Raw genomic sequence first — 18,103 nt, 5'->3', positions numbered from 1 at the left:
AGCATTCGCTTGCACTTTGAGAGACACACCCTTGAAAGTGCAGACTGCTGAGACTGTGCAATAGCCACGGACTGGTGCCAGCTCGCTCTGCCTTTAAATGTCTTTTCTCATTATTTTTTTCCATTCCACTTTGGGGGCTGCTCCTGGCACTACAGTCCAGGGGGTGCAGAAGTGCATGATAGTAAAGTTAAATTACCTTTGTACGTGTTTGCGAGATTGGGGGCTGCTGTCGCAAAGTCAATCAGAAAAAAATTAAGGGACCACGTTAGTTCAAATGTCCACAGCCATGCTCATTTAGCTGTGCTGCATTTTTATTCTTCTCTCCCCCCTTCTGAAATATGCAGGTGAGCATGTTACTGCTTGTGTTGGTAAAGTGAAGAGCCTGGCTTTGCAATGCTCTGACTGGCTTCCCTAAGAAAACAGCGACGTTAGCGGGCCAAACCTTGCTGGCCCTACTCCCTGAATAGCCCCGCTGGATTCAGAGCGGTTACACAGGCGAAGGTGAGCAGGGTCTGCTGTAGAAGAAAGTTTTTAGCTTTGTTATTGGAAGAAGCTCATAGCTCAGTGATCAAGGAGGCATCAGAAGTAAAAAAAAAAGAGTGACAGAAAATCAATGCCTTCTGTACACCATTCAGGAGCTGATCCCCATGCGTGAATGCCATTTCTCATTTGATAGCACATAAAAAGGCCTTGCCGTTGAGCTAACGCTCTCATCTCCGCCTTCATCCTCCCGCCCTGATCCTTCAATTTAAAACGCAGGCAGACCCCAGCCGCAGGGAGAGGCTGCGCGGAATCCCAGGAGACGATGGTCAACCAGAGAGGGGGGCTGATGGGGAGAATGGGGGTAGGAAATGTCCAGAACTACTACTCGTATAAGGGACGGTAACATCTCAGGCAGAAACAGGGATTAATGTTGACTTGAAACTAAACAACATGGTTCATTTTGATTTTCCTGGCTGAAAATTCCAGACATCAAGTTCTTTCCACAGAAAACTTGTATTTCAATGAAACCCCATTTCCCAGTGGGAAAATGTTTAGTTTGACATGTTTCTTCCAGCCCCAATTATAAATTGCAGGACTGGGGCTCCAGGTAGGACACTAACATGAGCATTTTTAATTTGAGACCATCACTGACATGCCTTTCAAAGTGTCTGACTAGAGATGAAATTAAAAATTTAGCAGTTGGTAGAAATGTACTTCTGCGCAGAGGCTATAAACCAGAGACTGGGGCGGAGACGGAGAATTGCAAAGAAGTTATGTGAAAGAGCTCCCTGTTGCAGGGAGCAAAATTGTGATCTGAATTAAAAGCAAACAGAAAAACCCACTATTTCCATTCCCGGGATCTCCCAAAGCTAGCAGTGACCCTATTCCTCAATAAGGAAAACTTACAAATTTTGCAGCAAGCGATGCTTTCATTCACTTTTTTCTTATCTAGTATGAGTGTGCGAAAGCAGGGTGTTCAATGCAATTCCCAGCTTTCGCGCTCATCAAAGCTTCCTTAATGCTTAGATAGAGATTTACCATTTGAAACACCACCATCCTTAGCCCATGGGGGGAGGGATAGCTCAGTGGTTTGAGCATTGGCCTGCTAAACCCAGGGCTGTGAGTTCAATCCTTGAGGGGGCCATTTGGGGAACTGGGGTAAAACAAACAAAAAACTGTTAAGGACAGTACTTGGTCCTGCTAGTCAAGGCAGGGGACTGAACTCCCTGACCTTTCAAGGTCCCTTCCAGATCTCTATGAGAGAGACATCTATAGATGTTATGTAGCTGGGGAGGTGCTGCCTAAAGCATTCTCCAAGGGTATGTGGACCGCAGGGTAAGTAAGGAAGAGGGGTAAACTATTTACTTGCAATATTGTCATTTGGCCACTAGATGTCTCTGTATGCCTTGCCAGGGTGCAGTCCCTGGTAAACAGAGGAGACAGAACCAGAGCTCAACCTGTGTGTGTCTGTAGTTTGCAGTTGCTTTGCTCAATAAATGCATCCTGTCGAAGATGGACGATGACTCTGTGTATCTTGCCAAGAAGAATTTGGGATGGTGCAGCAGCTAAGGAAGATACCTCAGCACTAATTACTTCCCAGTATGAAACTCCATCAAACACAGCACATATACTGAAGTTGTGCACTGAGCCTAGGGATTTTGCTCTCAGTAATTCATCTTCACACCAAATTTTTGGGATTACAAGTTAAGTGTTAATCGTATACAACCCAACATGTTTAAATACCCATCTTTTCAACCACAATTTGAAATGTACACTTTTCATCTATACGACTTGGATTCAAATTGCTATTTTGACAATACCAACTGTACTTTTGCAAAGCTTTTAATTCTTATCAGTTCAGGTTCACTTTGGAGCTTTTCCAAATATACGTTTGTACATTATTTTCAAACCAACCAACCACACAACTATGCACAAGCATACACCTCTAGGAAACCGTGGACAATCCTTATTCAATAAGAAGTTCAGATACAACAGCGCTCAATGAAATTAAAAGGCAACAAAGTACAGCTGAAGAAAAATGCATAATTACCCTGTGGAACTCATTATTGCTAGATACTGAGAGCAAGATCTTAGTTGATTAAAAAAGAATAGACATTTACACAGACAAGAGCCTGTACAGTCACATTAGACAAAGAATATTCCAACTCATGAATGTTTGGAAGAAACTTCTCCTATTATCAGGTTATTTCATAATTATCCACTTAAGATTTTTGGCACCTTCCTTTGAAACATCTGGTGCTGGCCACTTTCAGAGACAGGATGTTGAACTAGCTGGACCATTGGTTCAATCCAAAGATGGTCCAAATACAGTGGTACGTCAGCTGCCACTGGGTGGATTTGCAAGTAGATTTGTGCAGAAACAATAACACAGAGATTATTATTGCAGAATGTGTGTGCATGCATGCGTAGTCAGGTATCCCATTTGTGTTACTGGGATTTGCCAATATCACTTCCCTGCTTGTAGTTCGACAATACACCCCACCCATTATCTCTAATAAGATTCTCATAGCACAAATGGAGTAATTATGCAGGACAGCATTTTCCAGTGGTTAATTGGGACCAGTTTAATCAGAGCCAAAAGGAAGTCAAGAGAAAATCCAAGACCAATAGTTTACCTGAATCTTAAGAAAACATATTAAGAAGCAACTTAACTTTACAGCAGTTCCTGAATCCCAATGTGGAATGAACTTTTTTATATCTAATATAAATAATAAAACCACATTAAAATATAGTAATATCTACTATATAACAAAGAAAGGAATTTTTCTTCTTTGCAGGGAAAAGAAACCTTTTAGTGAAATTCACAATGGAATACAGACAGCCTCTTATATCTACAGTTTAATGAGGCACACGTTCTTGCCTTGGAGACTGCAGGTTAATGAGTGAGGATACTGTTTATTTCCATGATAATGATGTTTATAAAGTATAGTATATAGGTACTATGTCCCTGTGGTATTACACTTTAGTTACAGCTGTGTATTTCTCAGGATTGTTTTGTTCCTTATCCTACGTACACAGGGATTATGGATTATTTATGGCATTTTGTAATGGGCTGGATTCATCTGACAAGCAAAACACAAAAAACTCTTCTCCAGGCCCTAAAACTTTCCAGCTGGGTTAGCCGCCCCAGTGCCTGCACTCAGAAGAGCTACCTGATTCATCTGAATTTTCCAGTTTTTAAAAAAGGAATAAGAGAGCTTTGTATACTTGAGCAATATTTTCCTCGTTGATGCTTTTTTGGCTCCAGAACTGCAGACTGGCCACTTGTGTTCAGAGGAAAAATACTTCCATTTGAACAGAAAAACTAAGACTTTCCCCCCCAGACTACGGTAGCTGGATATCCTAGGCCAGGCTTGATTCATTTGAATCCCACGTTTCTGAATTTATTTCATGCCGTACTTTAGGTTCGAAAATACCCGGTACTTAAAATGGTGCTGTCTACCAGCACCTTTCATGCTGTTCATTATCCTCAGGGTAACACCCTTATTTGGCCATTTACACTTGTTGCCTTCAAATTTAAAAACTACATTAACCCTTTGTCATTGCCTTTTAAAGCCCTGATCCTGCAAATAAGCCATGCGGAGCCCTACAGGAGTCAGTGGGTCTTAGCCCAGGTGAAGGGGTCCACCTGCATGGATCCCATAGGCGCTGACTTCCCCCCCACCTTCGCCCCAGGCCCACTCCCACTTCACTGCTTCCTCCAAGCCCCACCCCTGCCCCTGCTCCGCCCCAGACCCTGCCCGCACCCCACCCTTTCCCCCAAGGCCCCTCCCCTACGCCACCTCTTCTGTCTCTGATCTGCCCCCTCCCTGCCTCTTCACCTGAGTGCACCCCGTCCCTGTTCCAGTCCTCCCTCTCCCTTCCAGCACCTCCTGCATGCCACAGAACAGCTGACTGCAGCGGGCGGGAGGCACTGGGAGGGAGGGAGAGGAGTTGACCAGCGGGGCACCGCGGGGTGGGAGGCGCTGGGAGGGAAGGGGAGGCGTTGACTAGCGGGGCACTGGCAGACGGGAGGCGCTGGTAAGGCGGGGGAGGAGTTGACCAGTGGGGCACCGGCTGACGAGGAAGAGGGGAGCTCACTGCCAGTGGGTGCTAAGCACCCACTAATTTTTTTTCCATGGGTGCTCCAGGGCGGGAGCACCAATGGAGTCGGTGCCTATGATGGCTCCTATTGCAGGATCATGACCCAACGCTTCAGTTCAGCAAGACACTTAAGCCCACAACATCATTGGAAATATTCATGTTTTAGACTCTGATTCAGCAAGTTCTTAGAACTTGGATAGCATTTTACCTATGGGACATGATGATTAGGGCAGCCCTCACAGTGAGCATTAAACACGGGGCCCATCACTTACTCTGTTTATCCATCTTTGCTATGTAACCGTTCAGCAGATCAAGCTGTGGTCCCTTTGGAAGTGCCTCGGCTTGATTCTCCCTTCCTCAGAAGACATTTGTACTCAGTCCATCATTTTAGGACTAACGCAGAAAACCTATTTTTCCCCACAATAATTGTGAATTGTTTGTTTCTCCCTTTGTTTCATATTGCACTGATGGCCCGTATCTTCTCCCAGCTGGATGGTGGTTGTAGCCTAATGCGTCTTTTCTGAATGTTAATCAACGCTACATCCCGTCATGTACGTGCGGCTTCTTTCCAGTCCTGCAGCAGTCATTTAACTTAGGCTAAATTTGGAAAATACCTTTTTCTAGAGTGGCCCGCAATGGTACCAACTAATGGGAACATACTGCAGGCGCAGAACAGAAAGTCTAATTTCATTTTGATCCCAAACCACTGGAGACTTTTTTAAATCAACGGTAGATTAATTTACGAAGTTGCCTGCTACTCCCTATCCAATACAAGTCTGCAGAGTGTTAAGATTCACTGAGCTACTCTAGCTAATAAGAACCGTGCCTTTCTCTGTATCTTTCTCCCCTAGAAGAACTCAGAGATGGCAAAGAGAAATGTAAATAGGTCATGAAGTCAATGGTGCTATGCTCATTTACATCAGTTGAGGATCAGGCCCCTGTGAGTCGACCAAGTTTGTAATCGGGTTTCACCAACTCCCCCACCTCCAAGAGATGGTGCCAGAGATACTCCGGGGTGGGCAAGCCCACCGCAGCCCACACTAGGCAGAGACTCATGGGAATACATGCGGAAGGCAGTCCCCCAAGTGCTGAGATGCCATCTGCTTTTGTGCCCGCCAGACCCCCTGTAGCAAAGGGGCCACGGCTAGCCGTGCCATTAACCTGCCTCCCGCTCAGCTCCCACCCATCACTCCTCTGCAGGCTCAGAGCGGCACCGAGGTGACTTCATGGTGCATTTTACAGCGCAAACCCTACTGTTCTGAGAGGTGAACGTGCTACGTCGGCCAGCTATTCCTTTGACTCCTGCCCTGTAGAGCAGCTGTGCCCCAAAGGAGGTGGAAAGAGGCAGTTACCAGATGAAATGCTAGCACACAGCTCCTTTTCCCTCTCCTGGCAGAGCAGGCTCCCCTCCGCACAGTGTGAATGGGTGGGGAAACATGGATCGCGTGACTTTAAAGTGTCTTGGAACTGGTGGGGTTTGGACCACGCCATATCCTGGGTACGGCCCAGAAAGGACGGGTGGCTTGGTCTCTCCCACCAAGGGACAGTCACTCCAGATTGCCCTTCCTGCTCAGTACTTGGAGGCTGGTGAAGCACTGGAATGGGTTCCCTAGGGAGGTGGTGGAATCTCCTTCCTTAGAGGTTTTTAAGGCCCAGCTTGACAAAGCCCTGGCTGGGATGATTTAGTTGGGGATGGGTCCTGCTTTGAGCAGGGGGTTGGACTAGATGACCTCCTGAGGTCCCTTCCAACCCTGATATTCTATGATTCTATACTCAGGGAGGATCTGTAGCTTCCTTCCAGGCAAGGCCCAAGGCTGTTTCCTTTCTAGCTCATGGTTGGCCATGGGCTTATTTTTGTGGCTGTGGATAGTTACAAAGAGTCTTATTCAAAGTGGGTCCTTGACAAACTTTGGCTTTATGAGTCAGCCTTGCCACTCAGTCACCCTCTGGACTGACATCTGTATCTCCACTGCAACAAGTAGATACATTCCGGATTTACACCTATGTAAATGAGTTCAATACCTGGCCCATGCTGTACGGAGAGTCCAATGGTAACTATGTTTGGAAGGTTTTCTCCCAGAATTCCAGGTTCCAGCCCCCATCTTGTAAAGACTGGCTCAGCTTACCCAGAACCCACCTTACCCGTTGTGATCAGGTCTAGAGAGGAAGGAGAGCCCAATGGTTAGGGTGCCAGCAGTGTTCAATTTCCTACTCCTGGGTGATCCTGGCAAAGTTAGGACCAGGCTGATTTCAATGGGAGCGAGGACCCTAATGCTTTTAAAAATCTCACTAGCTCCCTGCCTGCAGCTTTCAGTGCTTAAATACCTTGGCAAACCCGACCCTCAGACATTTCTGCACACAGACGTTTTCTATACATTAGAGGTGTTTATAGCAGCATAGTTTTATTCCTGCAAGGAGGGATCCACACTCAGGGTCGTATGGGTATAACGACTGCGGTAATGAGAAAAGCCACGTTTCACAGAAATAATGGCACTGTTATCCTCAAGAGGGAGCTTTGTGTGTGAGAGAGAGATGGTGCTTTCTCAGATAGTCCCCACATCCCACAGGATCAGGTGTGACCATGAAACTCAGGAACCTCAGAGCAAAAAGCAAATCCCAGTTCCCAAGCCTAGTTCACAATATGACCACAACCACTGCCCAAAGTCCAGTCCCTGCACGCCGGAGATGAGAGAACCAGCCTAATTTTACGGGGAGCTCAGAAACTGTGGTGATGAGTCTACTGCAAGAACACAGACCGACAGATTTGACAGGGCAGCTATAAATTAGTAACTATTTTTTCCCCATCTACATAATTTCCCCCACTATTCTCTCTCTCAGCCGGGGGAATCTCTCATGCTAAGCTGTGATGGTTGGTTGGGGTTTTTTTTCCGGTAATACTGTTGCTTCTGAAAAGGTTTCCCTCTAAAATAAGCCGCCCGTAGTTTGAAAACAATTTTTATTAACTCCCTTCCAAAAACCTACACTGACCAAACAAAGAACGCAAGGGGCCAAATCGCCAGCTGGAGTAATTCGGTGCAGTTCTATTGACCTCAACACGGCTGCCGATCTGACCCAAGGTCTGAAAGAGATTTTATGATGTCCAAGCTACACACATTTCATTCTTTTCTTAACAACGGAAAATAAAATGAACCAAATTAAAATTGTGCCTAGGGGTTTCCTTAACCAGAACAAAGATTTTGATTCATAAATCAGGGTTAGCGTTCATGCACTTCAGGCTGCTTTCTTTTTAATGCATACTGGATTTGTGTGTGATTTATGAAGCCATTCACAAATTGGAGGGGAGCCAGCAGAAAGGAGTGGTCATGAGGGAGTTTCCATAGAAACGGGTTCATTATCATGCTAGCATCGGGTACCTTCTAGAGCAGGAAAGCGGGGTCTGATAGACTGCAGTTCAGCTGCTCCCGGGAACAGTCAGTTTGTTATCACATAGGTCTTTAAAAACCAAGAACGTTGTTTTGTTGCTGAGACTCGTTCCTGGACAAGTTTCCTCCTTGGGCTGGATTTTTTGGCATGGTGATCGTGCAAACAATTGCGTAAAGGAGGCCAAAGGGCACTGGATAGGACATTTTGGCCCCCTGAGTCCCCTGCGAACAAGGACGTGCAGCTATTTCAGAGCAAGCCGGGATTTGTGACAGTTCGGTGAGCAGTCCCAGCATCTCACTGAATGTCACTGAAAAGAAAAGCTCTCAAAGCGAGTCCAAGTGGATTGTTTTTAAAGGGCACCAAAAACATTTGAGGGTGCACCCCATGGTAGGGTTTAATAAAGAATACTGAATAAACCTTCAGCCTTTCGCTTGAAGGTATAGTTAGTACACAGTACAGAGAGAGATTTGCTTGTCCAGGTTGGGACTGGTATCATCCAAGTTAGAAAATCAGTGAAGAGTCCTATGGCACCTTATAGACTAACAGATGTATTGGAGCATGAGCTTTCGTAGGTGAATACCCACTTCGTCGGATACATTCACCCACAAAAGCTCATGGTCCAATAGGTCTGTTAGTCTATAAGGTGCCACTGGACTCTTTGCTGATTTTACAGATCCAGACTAACACGGCTCCCCCTCTGAAGTTAGAAAATGACAATTTACTGGTTTGGGAGAAAGACAAACTCAGACAGCTGGGTTAACTTCAGCAACAGTGGTGCATACAATGCAGCCGCTGGGCCCCACGAGAAACGCATCCCTAAGGAAGGCAGACGGTGTTTCTGTCTCTGCTCTGCCTCAGGGATGGGCTGTGGGATTGGGTGAAGCAGCTCTCCCTTTACACTGGGGCCACCCAGGAGGAACTCTTTCACAGGGACAGCAACGGAAGTTTCTTCCACCCTGGCAATGCCCCTTTTTGCATCAGCGACCCCCACTTAGGTTGCTATCCATAAAGGGGGAGAGAGACACTTCCCCCGGGATGCCCATGTCCTCAGATGGCGTTGCTATTTGCAAGACCTCTATGTACGCTGGGTATGGCAGCATAACTCCTTCCAGGGGCATTTATGCAGCAGTGACTTACTGTTTGTCTACACACAAAGGTTGCACCACTTTGACTATAGATAAAGCGGAACAATCACCATAGCATAGACCCAGTTATATTGGTATAAAGGGGCTTATTCCCATATGGGAAGGGGAATAAACCATCTCAGCATATGCCACTTTCACACTGGTATAATTGCACCCATACTAGGGATTGTACTGGTATAGCTTTTGGTAAAAAATAATCACACCCCTAATTGATAGTCACACCGCTACCAAAATTGTGTGTCCACCAGGCCGTGGGGCTGTTAACAGATAGAAGCAGCAGGCAGAGTTCTCAGGGAGTATTACAGAAATGATGGGTGGCTGGGAGTGGAAATAACCAAGGACAGTTTAATACTTTGTTCCAGCACATAAGAGACTAGAGCTGGTGTTTTTAAGAGGTGCTTAACTCCTTTAGACTCTAAAGCCCATTGAAAGTCAATGGAAGTTGGGCATGAAGGGTATGTCCACACTGAGATAAGAGACCCATAGCATGGACGTGGCTGATAGGTGCCAATTCCGTGGGTGCTCTGGGGCTGGAGCACTCATGGAAAAAAAACAGTGGGTGCTCCACACCCACTGGCAGCCCCCCCCAGCCACCGGTGATCAGCTGTTCAGTGCAGGAGGTGCTGGGGGGGAAAGCAGGGGCAGGAAGAGGCAGAGGAGGGGGAGCAAAGAGATGGAGTGGAGGCAGAGTAAGGGTCGAGCAGCCCCGGGAACTCAGGAATTTGGTGCCTCTGCGGGCTGGCCGGGGTCAGCTGACTCAGGCTTGCAGGTTCGGGCTATTAGTTTTAGTATCGCAATGCAGACAGATCCTGCCCAAGCATTTTTTTTTCCCAATTTCATCAATTAAAATTTTCACAGTTGCATAAAATGATGGGCTTTCATTTTTTTTTACTGATTTAAATTTTAATAGTTGTGGGAAATTATTGGGGGGGGGGGGAAGGTGTCAGACAATTATTTAATAACCAGACATTAAGATTCAAAAAGTGAAAGTGTTATAACCGTTAAAACACACAATTGTCAACATCACATGTCAACATGTACAAAGTAAATATCATTAAATCAAACTCTAAGAAGTTCTCAAGCTGCATTTTTCTTATGTTGCTTATCTGTAAATTTTGATTATCATCTATGGAAATTTTTTTTAGTGGTTTGGGTGTGAGTAGGGTGAAACTGACGTTCACCAACATTTACTGATAAAAATCTAATCCTTCCAAGCCTAGTCATATGTAGGTAACCAGTGTTGGAACAAACTACCGCTGAAACAGAGTTATTTTTATTTTAAGGAGTTCACATATTTTCCCTCAAGTGCTGGCAGGCAGCAAAGAGTTCAGCAAGCACATCAGTAAAACATCCTTCCTGTAGCCACCCGAGCAAAGGCATAGAAATGGCAATGGTATTAAAATAATCAAGGTAACAATGCATTTTTATTATTTACACTCAAGTAGCACCAACTGGCACCAATCAGGGCCCCACTTTGCAAGGTGTTAAACAAAAGACATTCCCAGACCTGAATTATCAATGAGCAGCAATATACAAATCTATAGAATACTCCTCTATCTTTCTACCTTTGAAAGTACCGTCACAAGCAGAAGATATCTGATTTTAGGAGGTTCTTAATCTAGCAGGAAAAAGTCTAATGGTTAGAAGTTGAAGTTAGAACATTTCTAACTGGAAATAAAAGATATACGTTTCAAATGGTGAAGCAAAATAAAAGGTGCATTTGGAGTCTTTAAATCCAGATAGGATGAATATGTTCCAAACTACAGACATGCGCCAATTCAACCACAAGTTATTGGGCTCGATATTGTTCCTTTACGTCATGGTAAAGAATAAATCATTCCTTCACCTATGGCGATTGCTGGGTGAAATTCTGTAACCTGGGTTATTGCAGGAGATCAGGCTAGATGATCAGCGTCATCCCTTCTGGCTGAAAATATCTATGAATCTATATGGCCCTGAGAGGCAGAGTGGAAAAATTCTGAGGAAATTAAGGAGTTCTGAGAGCTCTCTCGTATGGCAGAAAAGAATACATGGAACACGGCTCCAGGAGGAGACTCATGCCAGTATGAAATATACAAACAAATCAGGTCAGAGGAATCAACACTATAAAGACCTGAAAAAGAATGAAAGAAAACAAGGCATACAGATAGAACAAAAACCCAACAATAATTCTAATGTAGTTATATGGTGCCATAGGTGTGCATGGGACTTTGGAGATGAAATAGAAAGAAAAGGCATCTGAGGTGGAGAGTTTACAATCTCCATGGTGCAAATGTCACGATTTTATTTTCCTAAAGCCCCAGCTCCCGGAGTCGGATGAATGTGAGAGAAAAAGCTTGTGTGATCTGAATCCTCCTGAAGGCAAAAAGAACCCATCATTTATTTAATTTTTAAAATCCCACAATTTCTCAGCCAGTCTCATGATTCTGGGGCAGGCCTAATACATGATTTTTTAAACACTTAAGGTGGGCAACAGTCCAATCTCAAGTTAGACCAAAGACAGAAAACAAAGTGATGACACACAGAAAAGTAAAAACCTTAGAATCGGAGGACACAGTTAAGCCCTTGGAGACATACAGACCCACACTGACTGAGGACGATATCAACCAGGAGGGCAACCCTGGAGCCGTTTGTACATGCCTCGCTGCATTTTGAGTACATAAGAACATAAGAACATTAAAGAGGCTAGGACTCTTCAGTTTGGAAAAGAGAAGACTAAGGGGGGACATGATAGAGGTATATAAAATCATGAGTGATGTTGAGAAAGTGGATAAGGAAAAGTTATTTACTTATTCCCATAATACAAGAACTAGGGGTCACCAAATGAAATTAATAGGCAGCAGGTTTAAAACAAATAAAAGGAAGTTCTTCTTCACGCAGCGCACAGTCAACTTGTGGAACTCCTAGCCTGAGGAGGTTGTGAAGGCTAGGACTATAACAATGTTTAAAAGGGGACTGGATAAATTCATGGTGGCTAAGTCCATAAATGGCTATTAGCCAGGATGGGTAAGAATGGTGTCCCTAGCCTCTGTTCGTCAGAGGATGGAGATGGATGGCAGGAGAGAGATCACTTGATCATTGCCTGTTAGGTTCACTCCCTCAGGGGCACCTGGCATTGGCCACTGTCGGTAGACAGATACTGGGCTAGATGGACCTTTGGTCTGACCCGGTACGGCCTTTCTTATGTTCTTATGATATATCGGCTAGGATGCTGCACATTTTAACATGATGCAATAGTTGCAGATGGCTTATTCTCACAGATACACATGCGTAACTCCTAGTGCGGAACATGTACTGGGGGAGACTCGAGCTCCCCGCAGTGGTGGTGTTTTAGGACATTGACACATTTGTGAAATTAACTGAACTAAGCCAAGCCTGATTCTAGTCTCCATTTTGTTTGATGGGCCGGACAGAGAATAAAAATAACCAGAATTTCTTAATCTCACTCTCCCTTAGTGCCTTTGCCCTCTGGTCTAAAGCTGTGGGAGCAAAGGAAACCCTCCCCCCACACACACCCTCTCCACCCCAAAACACAAGGTCTTTGTGACAATTTCATCGAGGACACCATTGATTTAGGGGAGGAAAAGACGCCACCCCGATCCTTTCTTAATGGAAAATGAAAATAAGTGAAGGGACTGGTTTAAACCTAATCAAATGTTAAAACTTACCCAGAGGCAAACCAGTAAGTGAAGTGCTGAAATACCACTTCATTCTGCGAGAAACGAATAGTAGAAAGAATTAAGCCTCCTGCCCCAGAGGTTCCCAAATGGGAATGATGGCTCTTGGATTTAAATCAAAAGCTACGAGTGCTTCTGAAAGTTAGCTGGTTGCAAAAAAGAAAAGAAAAGAAAAGGCAAATGAGTATGAGACTCATGAATCTTATCTGCTTGCTGGAAGCTTTCCGTTATTACTTGGTGCTCTTTAAGCAGTTACTCTGTGTGCTACAGTGGAGTACATCAGTGATTATCTCAAGGGAACAGGTCTTGGGTAAAACAGTATCTAGCTCTCTGGTGACGGAAAACTCCCACTAAGGGATATCTGCAACGCTTACAGGACTAAGATTAAACCTCTCCTCTGGGTTTTCGGTTTGCTATTAAGTACTTCCATTCCTCTGTCAGACTGCTCCATTCTTGTGTGAAATAAACAAGGATTCTGATTTTAGGACATACAGGTAAGAAACCCAGCTCCCGGGTTTGTTGGTGGGTCATGCAACAGAGAAGGCAGATTGTCAGAGTGTTGCAACCTTTGCTCTGAGAACTTGGGAGACATTTCAGGATCAGGATGGGCTTGGGTTTCTTTTCATTATTTTTGAGGCTTATTAAATTGCAGTAAGCTTAGCAGCACCCCTTTAAAAAAGGAGAAATGTCTGGTTTTAGGTCTGGTACATGCCTGATACAGACGTACAGAGGACGGTGAGACTCACAAACTCACCTTCTCAGAATGGGCTGTCCCACTTCATGCCTGAGTGAGCACCCACGTTTCTCATTAAGATCAATGAGACTGGAGGGAACTTTACAGCTCCCAAAATACTCTAGTACCTTGCAGAACTGAGTTCCTCTGCAGTGACAGAACGGGCTTAACTTGTTCGGCCCTCATTGGGAACCACACGGGCCCAGTGACAGCAGAACACCACCCCTCAGTATTCAAGCAGAATTTTCTTTTTCATAACAACCAAAAAACATTCCTCAAGAAGTCCCCAGAGTTAGTATTTGCTCTTAAGAGGAGAATTTTTTGGAGTATCAAACACACACTTGGATATTAATTACTGCCACCCCGCTGCAGAATTACACAAAAGGTAGGAAACGGACAAGAACTTTAGAATAGACACCAGTGTTCTCACCGGCACTGAAAACCCCCCTAGACTGCAAAGCTGCGTACTCAGCCTCAAAATGCAGCGGGGCATGTACAAAGGGCTCCAGGGTTGCCCTCCTGGTTGATATCGTCCTCAGAACACTTGATAACACCACAGCCTTATAACTGGAGCATGCTTTTTAAAAAAGCTAGCCACTGTTTAGAACTTAGAGGGGCCACTAAAACGTTGCCCAGCTGAAGGCCACGCTAACAGCTAGCCAAGATCGCGTGTGTGAGAGATGCTCCTTTTTTGTTGGCGTAAGAGTAAGCGCCTCCTTCCTCACTGGCTGCACATGCATGATTTTGGCAAATCATTAAACAATAGGGAAGGTCCCATGGATTAAGTCCAAATAAATGCATTGAACGTTTTCCTAACCCAGGGATAGCTGACATGTTCATTTCCTGCTCGGTGCCCTTCTACGACTTTAATAAAAGCCCACACGCATGAGACTGGGTTTAGCTTTGTACATTGACAAAAAACGCCCTCTCAACCTGAGCTTTCCCTGCAGCTCAAGGGCACAAGTGGGGCAGGAAGACGACCTAGCTGTTCCATCATGGAACTGGGAGCCAGGCCTCTTGAATCTGATTCTCAGCTCTCCTGCTGGCTCCCCGCATAACCTGGGCCAGATCACTTAGGCTCTGGTCCCGCAATGAGTGTCACATGGGCAGCCTGCTGCCCATTGTGGGCTCTGTCGGTGCCCACACAGAGCTCATCGCCAGATTGAGACCTTCCGTCTAAACTGTCAAAAAAGTAGCAACTCATTGTGGGTGCCCCTCTCCTATTCTATAGACATTTTTATACCAAGCCCATCCCCACTGTATCGGAGCACCTGACTGAAGTCACCTATGTCTATGTGATAGAGACAATGAAGGAAAGCCAGAGATCCAGATAGGCGGATGGCAGGAGAGGAAACAGTAGGGTGGTGAAGAACTGGAATGGGTTACCTAGGGAGGTAGTGGAATCTCCTTCCTTAGAGGTTTTTAAGGTCAGGCTTGACGAAGCCCTGGCTGGGATGATTTAGTTGGGTTTGGTCCTGCTTTGAGCAGGGGGTTGGACTAGATACCTCCTGAGGTCCCTTCCAACCCTGAGATTCTATGAAACTCCCCCCCCCCCCCCCAGGATTTATCACCTTTTAAAGCTTGTGCCTTAGAGTAGGTCAAGACTAAAGCTGGTGGAAACTTTTCCATCAAACATATTTTTGATAAAAGGCAGCTTTTCAACAGTAATGGAAATTTTCATTTTGGTCAAAATTTTCTGGTTTTTCAGTGAAAAAATGAAAAATGTTCGGTTTTGAGTTCTCTCGCTCTTCTTTTCTCAGGCTGGAAACAGCTGAAAACAGATTTCCATTCTTTCGTTTTGTTTTCATTTAGGCAAAAAAGCAAAACTTCACGCTAAACAATTATTTTTTTTTTGGTTTCATTTGAAACATTTGCATAAAATATACGTGACCACCTCCAGTCCTGACCCTTTTCCACGCGGCTATTTTTTTTATGGCCTTTGTGCTGGTAAGGTGATTCAGAAGACTCACAACTGAAGTTGCAGCCACCCTGGGTTCTGAGGATATTACAGAGCAAATGCAATTCCAGGGGATCCGGTTTGTACGATGTCTTGATTTAAAAATCAATCAGTTTTCCATATCCAACTGTTTTAAGAAGTTAAAGCCCACAATTTTGTTAGTCATGACACGGACACTTGTGCAAATAACCGTCCGAATACTGAAAGTATGGGAATGTCAATGGTGCGTTCAGCACCTCACACACAGAGTCAGTCCCCTCACTGGGGACTCCAAGCCCTCCTCCAGTACAAAGCCACAACAGCATCTGAACGATCGCCAGATCCTCCAGATGCAAAATTACACACTGAAATAAACACAGCGCTCTGGAATTTCTCTGTCATTTTTAGAGGCCTTGAGCAGCGTGTCTGCTGATGTAGAACTGTGCTAAACAGAGTGGATGTAACGTGTCGAGCTTGCAAATCTAGGGGTGCGCCTGTTTCTGATGAAGTAGTCAGTCATTCTCCTTGCCCTGCTGGCTCCATTTTCATACCCAAGGGTATCCCGGCCAATATTCGTTTCATTCAATGTTTTCGCTCAGTAGATTGTCAGGGAAATAATCACCCTATTTTATTAGCCCTTGATAGAAAAATAGGTTGGGAAGGTGCTAAGTCCAGGACAAGGTTAAGTGTTGTACAGGGAAGGCTGGGATCCAATGATCAACCCACCATTTTATTGCTGTTGGAAAAGCCTTCCACGGAGATGGGGTACACTGCACGTCTTGTACTCACCTAATGTGATCACACCATGAAATTCAGTAGGACCCTTCCTTGGTGACGTTCTAATTGGATGAATAAGAAGAGCGTGTTCTCTCTTGGGCCCACGGGTCACGGGTCGAGCTGGGATGCTGAACTGGGCTTCCCCTCTCCCTCCTTTTGAAACACACATTGGTAGTCAACACCCAGAGCCGCTCTGCCAACAGAAGGTTATGACTTAACATTGGAATGTCTTCTTGAACGTTGCCCATCAAAAAAAAGTGTTTCTGGGGCATTGCTCCCCGCTCAGTCCCGTATCTCCTCTGGCTCATTATCAAACAGCTGCTGTTTTCCCTATTGTCCTGACGACTTTTCCATCTTGCTGTGCCTGGCGGTTGGTTAGGAAATAGTTGGGAGGGGTGTGAGGGGGAAAAGAGCGCTTTCCTTCAATGGGGAAAAAACCAGCTTTGCTGCCCTCTGCGTACTGGTGGAGAAGTGACCTTGTTTTCCAGTGCCGGAGCGCAAACAAAGCTTTCTTCACTGATCTTTAATACTCGCACTCCAGGGGAAAGGCTATTCCAGCACATACGCCAGTGACCTGCACTAACAGCACAGTTATCACAGCAAAACGTGCCAGCGCCACGCCTGACTAGAAATGAGAAGACTCGACAGGCTCCAGTGGGGCAGTTGTACAAGATCCTACAGTGAGTAGCTAGTCCGAGTGGGTCACCACAGCACTGGTAGTGCAAGGGAATTTCAGCCAAGTAGGCTATTTACTTATGATTGTTTATTATGTGTATTATGGTAGCACCCAGAAGCCCCAGTCATGGCTCAAGGCCCCATTGTGCCAGGTGCTGTACAAACCTATGACAGAGCTTCCAGTCTGTGTATAAGGTGAGAGACAACAGGTGGGCTCAACAAATTTACCTTCCCTTTCTCCCCTGAGTTGTTGTGTGAGGTTCCCGAGGGCTGTTAAACAACTGCCACAGGAGGGGTGCTGGAGTAACTCCTCCATACACTGCGCATAATGCACTTCGGAATTCTTCAGAGTAAGAGATGCTACAAAAATGTCAAATAGCAACAAAACCTCAGTGAACTGGTCCTCTGAGTGACAGAACGCTGCAGCAGGCGTGTTCCACGCTGGATATCATTTCGCTGATTTCGCTTTCCTGGTTGCTCCCTCGCATTTCTTCTAGAACCCTTTCCCGGGTAATTGGCAGCCTGCATGAAAGCAGCTTGCCTGACAGATCTGGAGACTGAAGTCTACTTATCTACAGTAAAGGCAGATCATGGGCAGTGCTCTGCCTCCTGTCAATCATACTCGCCTGTTATCTTTCATCTTGTGCTGTAAGCTCTTTGGGGCAGGGAGCATCTTTTTGTTAGGTGCATGTACAGCACCTAGCACAGCGGGGGCTTGATCTATGATCAGATGCTACCATTGTACAGATAAGTCATAATAAACAATAATAATAAACATGGCAGTGCAAACCTCCCCGCACTACCCAGCCCATGTGCTTCAGCCCAACAAGAAGTGTCAACTGTCGCAGGGCTTTTCCAAAGTGCCCATTTTCCCTTCTCTGTCCTGGCAAGAGGCCACCAACACGTTTTTAATTGGTTACCAAAGAGTTACTCATTGGTAACATTTCTGAATCACTTCCAATCTGGGATGGATCTGAACAGCCAGCTGAGCAGCGAGAGACCTGGTATGCTAATGACCACTCCGCTGAAAACTCCAGCCTTGATTTTCTTTACTATGGTACATTGTAACCAAGGCTGTCAAGCGATTAAGAAAATTAATCGTAATTAATATTTATTTAAATATTTTTTGATGTTTTCTACATTTTCAAATAGACTGATTTCAATTACAACACAGAATACAAAGTGTACA

General features: G+C 45.2%; 1 protein-coding gene across 4 annotated transcripts in view; it reads right to left on the bottom strand.

Moving 5' to 3' along the window:
- Nucleotides 1-18,103, bottom strand: part of GNG2 (G protein subunit gamma 2) — a 95,631-nt gene that overhangs the window by 14,942 nt on the left and 62,586 nt on the right. The window lies entirely within an intron of this gene.

This window comes from Mauremys mutica, chromosome 4, assembly GCF_020497125.1.
Source record: "Mauremys mutica isolate MM-2020 ecotype Southern chromosome 4, ASM2049712v1, whole genome shotgun sequence".
Lineage (NCBI taxonomy): Eukaryota > Metazoa > Chordata > Testudines > Geoemydidae > Mauremys > Mauremys mutica.
The sequence above is the reverse complement of the archived record's forward strand: the minus strand, read 5'-3'. Positions and strand labels throughout refer to the sequence as shown.